This window comes from Brachyhypopomus gauderio, chromosome 15, assembly GCF_052324685.1.
Source record: "Brachyhypopomus gauderio isolate BG-103 chromosome 15, BGAUD_0.2, whole genome shotgun sequence".
NCBI lineage: Eukaryota > Metazoa > Chordata > Actinopteri > Gymnotiformes > Hypopomidae > Brachyhypopomus > Brachyhypopomus gauderio.
Genome location: NC_135225.1, coordinates 15,377,353 through 15,387,045, shown reverse-complemented (window position 1 = coordinate 15,387,045; position 9,693 = coordinate 15,377,353).

The following is a 9,693-nucleotide window of genomic DNA, read 5'->3' as shown; positions in this document are numbered from 1 at the left end:
ACTACATCCACACCATCCACCTTCCTACTACATCCACCCCATCCACCTCTCTACTACATCCACCCCATCCACCTCTCTACTACATCCACACCATCCACCTCTCTACTACATCCACCCCATCCACCTCTCTACTACATCCACCCCATCCACCTCTCTACTACATCCACACCATCCACCTCTCTACTACATCCACACCATCCACCTCTCTACTACATCCACACCATCCACCTCTCTACTACATCCACCCCATCCACCTCTCTACTACATCCACACCATCCACCTCTCTACTACATCCACCCCATCCACCTCTCTACTACATCCACACCATCCACCTCTCTACTACATCCACCCCATCCACCTTCCTACTACATCCACCCCATCCACCTCTCTACTACCTCCACACCATCCACCTTCCTACTACATCCACACCATCCACCTCTCTACTACATCCACACCATCCACCTTCCTACTACATCCACCCCATCCACCTCTCTACTACATCCACACCATCCACCTCTCTACTACATCCACCCCATCCACCTCTCTACTACATCTACCCCATCCACCTCTCTACTACATCCACACCATCCACCTCTCTACTACATCCACCCCATCCACCTCCCTACTACATCCACACCATCCACCTCTCTACTACATCCACACCATCCACCTCTCTACTACATCCACACCATCCACCTCTCTACTACATCCACACCATCCACCTTCCTACTACATCCACCCCATCCACCTCTCTACTACATCCACACCATCCACCTTCCTACTACATCCACACCATTCACCTCTCTACTACATCCACACCATCCACCTTCCTACTACATCCACCCCATCCACCTCTCTACTACATCCACACCATCCACCTCTCTACTACATCCACCCCATCCACCTTCCTACTACATCCACCCCATCCACCTCTCTACTACATCCACACCATCCACCTTCCTACTACATCCACACCATCCACCTCTCTACTACATCCACCCCATCCACCTTCCTACTACATCCACCCCATCCACCTCTCTACTACATCCAGACCATCCACCTCTCTACTACATCCACCCCATCCACCTCTCTACTACATCCACCCCATCCACCTCTCTACTACATCCACACCATCCACCTCTCTACTACATCCACCCCATCCACCTCTCTACTACATCCACACCATCCACCTCTCTACTACATCCACACCATCCACCTTCCTACTACATGCACACCATCCACCTCTCTACTACATCCACACCATCCACCTTCCTACTACATCCACACCATCCACCTCTCTACTACATCCACACCATCCACCTCTCTACTACATCCACACCATCCACCTCTCTACTACATCCACACCATCCACCTCTCTACTACATCCACCCCATCCACCTCTCTACTACATCCACACCATCCACCTCTCTACTACATCCACACCATCCACCTCTCTACTACATCCACCCCATCCACCTCTCTACTACATCCACACCATCCACCTCTCTACTACATCCACACCATCCACCTCTCTACTACATCCACCCCATCCACCTTCCTACTACATCCACCCCATCCACCTCTCTACTACATCCACACCATCCACCTTCCTACTACATCCACACCATCCACCTCTCTACTACATCCACACCATCCACCTTCCTACTACATCCACCCCATCCACCTCTCTACTACATCCACACCATCCACCTCTCTACTACATCCACACCATCCACCTCTCTACTACATCCACCCCATCCACCTCTCTACTACATCCACACCATCCACCTCTCTACTACATCCACACCATCCACCTCTCTACTACATCCACCCCATCCACCTCTCTACTACATCCACACCATCCACCTCTCTACTACATCCACACCATCCACCTCTCTACTACATCCACACCATCCACCTCTCTACTACATCCACACCATCCACCTCTCTACTACATCCACACAATCCACCTTCCTACTACATGCACACCATCCACCTCTCTACTACATCCACACCATCCACCTCTCTACTACATGCACACCATCCACCTCTCTACTACATCCACACAATCCACCTTCCTACTACATGCACACCATCCACCTCTCTACTACATCCACACCATCCACCTCTCTACTACATCCACACCATCCACCTCTCTACTACATCCACACCATCCACCTCTCTACTACATCCACACCATCCACCTCTCTACTACATCCACACCATCCACACTACATCTATCCTTCCACCTGTTTTCACATTTCACAAGACTAAATCTTGGAGAATGATCCAGTTAAACATACATCTGCTCTGACATGACACATCCAGGTCCAGTGGGAACATAGACAACATTCCAGACATTCAGGGCTCTGATTTCAGACTTGATCCACAAAGTTCACAGAGCTCAGGGGTCGTCCTGAAATGAAGCCCTTCAGCTGAGTGAATATGAGGTGATTTAATATCAGGTCAAAGCTAGAAGACAAACTTTTTATTGTTTTGGCCTTTTTAGAGAAATTTAAGGTTCACTGAAGACCATGCATCACAGAGATGAATATGTCTATTTGACTATGTCTGCATATAGTTGTGTGACTGTTGTCTATATACACGTCTGTATGTGTGTGTGTGTGTGTGTGTGTGTGTGTGTGTGTGTGTGTGTGTGTGTGTGTGTGTGTGTGTGTGTGTGTATGTGTGTGTGTGTACACAGACATACACACACACACACACACACACACACACACACACACACACACACACACACACACACACACACACACACACACACAGGTGCTATGCCCTGCAGCCTAACAGGGTAAGTGCTTTTCAGGCATGTAGAAATGAGCCAGTGGATCAAAGGGAACCCAGCAACGGGGCCACAGCTCACTGTACTGACCACAGCTCACTGTACTGACCACAGCATCCAGCAGGGCCACAGTTCACTGTACTGACCACAGCGTCCAGCAGGGCCACAGTTCACTGTACTGACCACAGCATCCAGCAGGGCCACAGTTCACTGTACTGACCACAGCATCCAGCAGGGCCACAGCTCACTGTACTGACCACAGTGTCCAGTGGGGCCACAGATCACTGTACTGACCACAGCATCCAGTGGGGCCACAACACAGCAGCAGCAGCACAGTAGATATATACTGTAAAAATAATTATTATTATGCTTTGTATCCAAGAGAATAGCAGAAAGATCATTAACTGAGAAGTGTTATAGACAAATAAAACCCTTTCTTTTTAAAATACCCAACATTATTTTTTCCAAATCAGTACATTCATTGTATGATTTACTGACTATTTTTCACCAGATATAAGTCACACTAACAGTCCCCACAGGATAAGCATCACTTCAGAAGAACCTCAGCAGGACGGTGGGGCGTTTCGGTGAGTTTGACGTTTAGGGAACCCAAGGCAGTACATACTCTCATTTTGATTCAATTTTCCATTTCTTTCATTTGTAGTTTTTTGTCTGGCTGAATGTTGTCACGTCGTAAGAACATTTTATTCCTCCTGCGTATTTCCACCTCTGTGGAATAATCTCTTTGCCCGGACAGAAATCTCACTGTCGGATAATCACAGATAAATATGCTTAATTGAGGCCAAGTGAACTTTCTGTATCTCCACCACAGTCAAGCAATCTAAAGACTGGGTTAACGCTCGATGCACACACACACGCACACACACACACACACACACACACACACACACACACTAAAAGCAAATGTGATAATTAGAGCAGTGCTTCTTCCCTCACAGCACTGAGTGCAGAAGACACTCGATACACACACACACACACACACACACACACACACACACACACACACACACACACACACACACACACACACACACACACAGATTGCCTTAACACTCAATACACACTCATACATACTGCCTTAACACTCCATACACACACACATACATACTGTCTAAACATTTGATACACACACACATACTGCCTTAACACTCAATACACACACATACATACTGTCTTAACACTCAATACACACACACACACACACATACGGCCTTAACACTCAATACACACACACATACATACTATCTTAACACTCAATACACACACACAGACTGCCTTAACACTCGATACACACACACATACTAAAGTAATACTTGATACACACACACATACTACCTTAACACTCGATACACACATACATACACGGACTGTCTTAACACATGATACACACACATACATACTAACTTAACATGCGATACCCACACACATACATACCGTCTTAATAACACACAGATTGCCTTAACACTCAATACACACTCATACATACTGCCTTAACACTCCATACACACACACATACATACTGTCTTAACACTTGATACACACACACAGGCTGCAATAATATCCCCCCCCCCCCCCCCCCACACACACACACACACACACACACACATCTCAGCTATAATGCTTTTTACCCTCTCAACTATAGAGGACGATTTTACATTTACAAATACACATGTGGACACACATACACACACACATACAAGCATACATGCTCACAAGCACAAATACACACTTGCATTTACAGTATTTTATTAACAAGATTTGGTGTAATATCAAATGAATATTAAACAATGACTTGAAAAATTAAAAGTTTCCATGTAAATGTTCATGAACAATTATCTGGACTGTTGTTCAACATCAGCACACTAAATACTTCATGATGTAATCAATAGGAGTCCTAATGCAAATATTGCATAACCATGATATTGCACTGCAGAAATTAGTGTGTTTGCCTGTAATACCGTATTATTATAATGTCTCTGTCCTAAACACAGACAGTGTGAACATTTGCTGGGTTGGTGTCTGTTGCATGCTCACCACGCTGTGTTGCAGCTAACTGCACATCGCATGCAGCTGTGATACTCGGTGCACAGGAAGCCTGCAGAGGCTGAACAGGTCCAGGTGAGAGCAGGTGAGCGTTAGTGTTCTCTCCCCTTCTGAGGGAAAGACCTTCTCCCTGGTCAGCCTACTGCTGAGACTGGACTGTCGGTACACAGGGGACGGGAAGGTCTAATTACCTATTGTGCCTCACAGAAGCTCCTTAATTACCAACTTCATTAGCTCACTGCTCTTTGTTTTTCTTCAGCAAGGGCTGGCGGGGGGTGGGGGGGTGCAGACAGAAAAGGGATGGTGTATTAGCACCTTTTCTGCCCCTTTTTGAACAGTGCTCTCTCTCTCTCTCCATCTTTCTCTCTCACTCTCTAAGACCACAATCAGGAATCTAATTAGATTCATGGTGAGAACCAGACACTTTCTAACTAGCCTCTGGAGTCCCCTAAAAGGACAGCAAATGACTGGACAAGAGAAAAGGGATTTGCGCGCACACACACACACACACACACACACACACACACACACACACACACACACACATATACACACACATTCACACACAAACAGACACACACACACACATACGCTCACACACACACACACATACTCACACACATAAACACACACACACACATACAGCGCCTCTTCGTGTGAATCGGGTTGCTTCTCCCTCATTACATTTAGAGACACAATGTGCTTTCTTCACTCTAGCAGAACATTTCATACAAAGTTCTTGAGGTGAGAAGGTCCATATACTCTGGATGCGGTCGTTTAAACATGAAAAACCTTTTGGCCTCCTGAATGGTCTCTTAGAGAACAGGCCCTTTTTACAGAACCTCGAACCTAAGCCCCCCCCAATAAGTTCACACTGCCTCCAGCCCTTCCATTGGCTACAAGGATCCTCACGCAATGATAGGTTACAACAGTCTTAAATGTAATTGGCTCAGCTATCAGCATTTGTCCTAATGATTGCCTTTAGACCAGCTAGTGTCTAATGTCAGAAAGGCTGTGTTGTTGTCACAGTGGTCTGTGGAGGAAAAGAGGGTTTCCTGTAAATCTGTGGGTGCTATTAAAACTCTGAGATCAGCAAGTTGAAATTTCAGTGGGCTGTAAAGTCCTGGATTAGGCTGAAAGCATCCCATAAATGTCCTTTTGTCACTAGCTAGTGTGTTACATTACAACACTGCTTAAGCACCCAGTATAAAACACTGTAATTACCGACTTAAAACTATGTTGGATGTGTGTAGATCAATGGTAGGCAGCCACTTTCCTGGCTACATACACAATGGAATGTTGATTATGGGCATATTGTTCACACACAATATGCTAAAATACACTGCTATACTGCGCACACGCGCGCGCACACACACACAAACACACACACACACACACACACACACACACACACACACACACACACACATACACACATACACACACACAGCAGTGCAGAACTCAGGGCTTCTAAGTTCCATGCAGTTATACAACCTTGCTGCTGTGGAAGCTGGCCATGAAGGTTAGTGGTATGGTTAAAGTTTAGTGTTAGGGTTAGGTTTAGGGTTAGTGTTAGTCTTAGTGTTATGGTTAAAGGTTAGTGTTAGGGCTAGGTTTAGGGTTAGTGTTAGGGTTAGGTTAGGGTTAAAGGTTAGTGTTAGGGTTAGGATTAAAGGTTAGTGTTAGTGTTAGGGTTAAAGGTTAGTGTTAGGTTTAGGGTTAAAGGTTAGTGTTAGGGTTAAAGTTTAGTGTTAGGGTAAGTGTTAAAGGTTTAGTGTTAGGGTTAGGTTAGGGTCAAAGGTCAGTGTTAGAGTTAGATTCGGGTTAAAGCTTAGTGTTAATGTTAGGGTTAGGTTAATACCTCAGTTGGCCATGCCTTATTGTGTATCGGTGCACTTCTGGACACAGTCCACATATAGGCATGTCTGCCAAACTCACAGGTGCTTGTACTGTAGTTACCACACTACTGTATTAGAACCACTTCAACATTCTCACTCCTTCAGTAAATTGTTAGTAAATTATCTAATGATAAACCTTTCTAACATTCTGCTCACTTTAAGTTGACCTACTGGTGCGAATAAGAATAGATCTCAAGTTTTAACTGAAGGTCAGCCGCAAAACAAAACAAATAAATAAAACGCCTGCACACTTGAGCGCTCTGAGGAGGGGTGGGGCATTACCAGAGACTATACATTTAATGAGGGCAAATAAGTAAACACCTTGATATTATACACTGGTAAAAGAATAAAAATACAATGAGTAGAAGACGTCCAAAACCTTAACACACATTAGTTTCATAACAGGGACTTAGAAGATAATTACTCCTTACTGGCTCTCAAATTGTTCAGCCTAACGAACTTCTAGAAAGAGGCAAGATATGGAAGAAATTACATTTCTGTATCAGTACAGTTTACCATGATTTTGATGTTAGGCAGCGACGATCTTACACACAGAACGTGAGTGCGTCAAAGCAGCACGTGCGGTTTACGGGTAGGTGCACTGGATGTTGCAAGCCTCACGTGCTATTAGTCATACCAAAGAGTGGGATAATACGACCTATTAAATACGTGTGAACCAAACTATTCTTATTTACAAAAGTGTAAATACTATACAAAATGTACAGACAAAATTTGCGCAACACATGTTTTCATTTTATAGCGCTGAAAATTACCTCATTGAATTGCAAAGGATGTTGCTAGTTTTGGAACTGACTGCAGTAATGCTGACGTTTCAGCACGCAGACTACACTCAGTGAGGCAGTTTTAGAGACCGTGTCTGCCATACAATACCGGGAAGACGGCGAATACGCAAAAGACAAGCGGAATTACTCTGGCAGCGTGTGTGATGTATTTAGTGAAGGCACTGCTTTATTTAGAGACTGGGGATTTTCCGAACAGCGAAGCCCCTGAGGTATTTTATCAGGTGTACAGTCATGCCATATGGAACGCATTAGTAAAAAAGAATGTCAGATACATTTTAATAAAAACGTTTTATTTAGTATTCGTCTCCAGACAGATCGTATATAATTCAGTGCCGATTAGAGAGGCGTGTAAGTAAATTGCACACAGCCATACGACGAAAAACTATGTGGAAGTTACATACATGCGCCAGGACCCTCGCTTCTAGAAAATTCACATAAACTTCTTGCTGCCGAGTGTAAAACTTCAAACCGTATCCATTTAGAGCGTCATACAACGTGAGTTTATCCCCAAGGCTCGTCGTATACACCATCTTAACTCCTACTGTCTCGCTGTCCAGGACAAAAGATCTCTCAATGTAAAATCCCCAGATATTCCACGGAAGTTTGAATATCTTTTAAATGGGCGTCACGTAGAAAAAGATCAGTGTGCTTGCGTGTATTCAAAGTTCTTGGGAAATGGCCCAACTGGCTCTGAAATAGTCCAGCGCACGGGGCCAAGTTCAAGAAGACGCGCGTACTCGTGCCGTGGGCGCGCGCCCAAGGCCCCTCGTCTCGACGGCTGACAGACCAAGTGGCGAGAGAGACGTGAGCCGAAGAGACAACTACAGGTGGAAGAAGTTTTGCATTTCACAATATGAAGGATAAATAATGAAATGAGTAATTTGTCATTTGCGCTACTGGGCTCTTTATTGTATCTTATATTGGGCGTGTTTATGATGAACGCAGACTGTAGTCCGTGTACGTCGATAAACCTTACATAGAGTATGCCTTGTGCCAAATTGTAACAATTTCAGCTGAATGTTAACTTAAATCGTGATACAGTAATACAACAATTGTCTGACTACACCATTTCTTCCCAAAGGCCATGCGACAAAACAAACCAAACTGGGGGAAGCGCTCGCGCACGTCTTCCGCCTCATTATCTCATAAAACAACGTCATGAGCCGCGTGGCCAACCAAAGAGCCTTCTGAGCCTAATCAGACTAATTAAGGTAACAGAAGCTCTGCAGCCGACTCTTGTATGGCAGGAAAAAGTTCTACCTAACCCGTGTTACACGTAGCGCGTGGCGCATCTGTGCTTACGCGCTGGTATATATTACAGGCGTATCATATTGTCTGGTTTAAAGTACACAGATATTTAGTGTGAAGAAAACTGGATGTCATTTATTATAAATTTGGATATTTTAAACATACTACTCGTCATATTTTGCTTTCGCAAAAATCCTATATTTTAACATTTACAACATTTTAATTTATTTAATAAATACGCGGAAAGTTCTCAAATTCTGTGTTTTGTTAATAGTGGCAAAACCCTTAACTCTACTAACGTTACAGTGGTAAACCTTTAACTCTACACTCTGATATGGTGTTTTTTAATTGTGCATAAGCGAGTTTAATAACAGCGGAAGCTGTCCACATATTGTCACCTGAAGATTATTTTGTTGTTGTTATATGACTCTTATAACGCCATAATAATTAGGCATACCTAGTACACATAAATATACATATTAAGATAAAAATATAGCCAGTCGGCCCACTGGCTATATTTTTATCTTAATATGTGTATATTTATTAAAAATTGGATCTTGAAATGCTGAAACAATATGGAGAAACTGTAATATCGAGATAATATTACTAATCGCCGATAAATTCTCAAAATGTCTATTTGACTAAGGTTTACGTAGTCGTGAAGGTCTGCGTGTGTTCGCCTGGAACGCAGCTGTGGCGACGCGCCATGGTCGACTGTCATCCCAGGTTTGATGGTTGGGAATTGGTCAAAATTAAAAATGCACCTAAGTTGAAAATACATGAGCGAGAGACTCTCGTTACAGGCCTAGAGTTATGGGTTACCGTTAGCGGTTAGGGTTAGTAGTTTTATTATTATTATTGTTGTTGTTGTTGTTGTTGT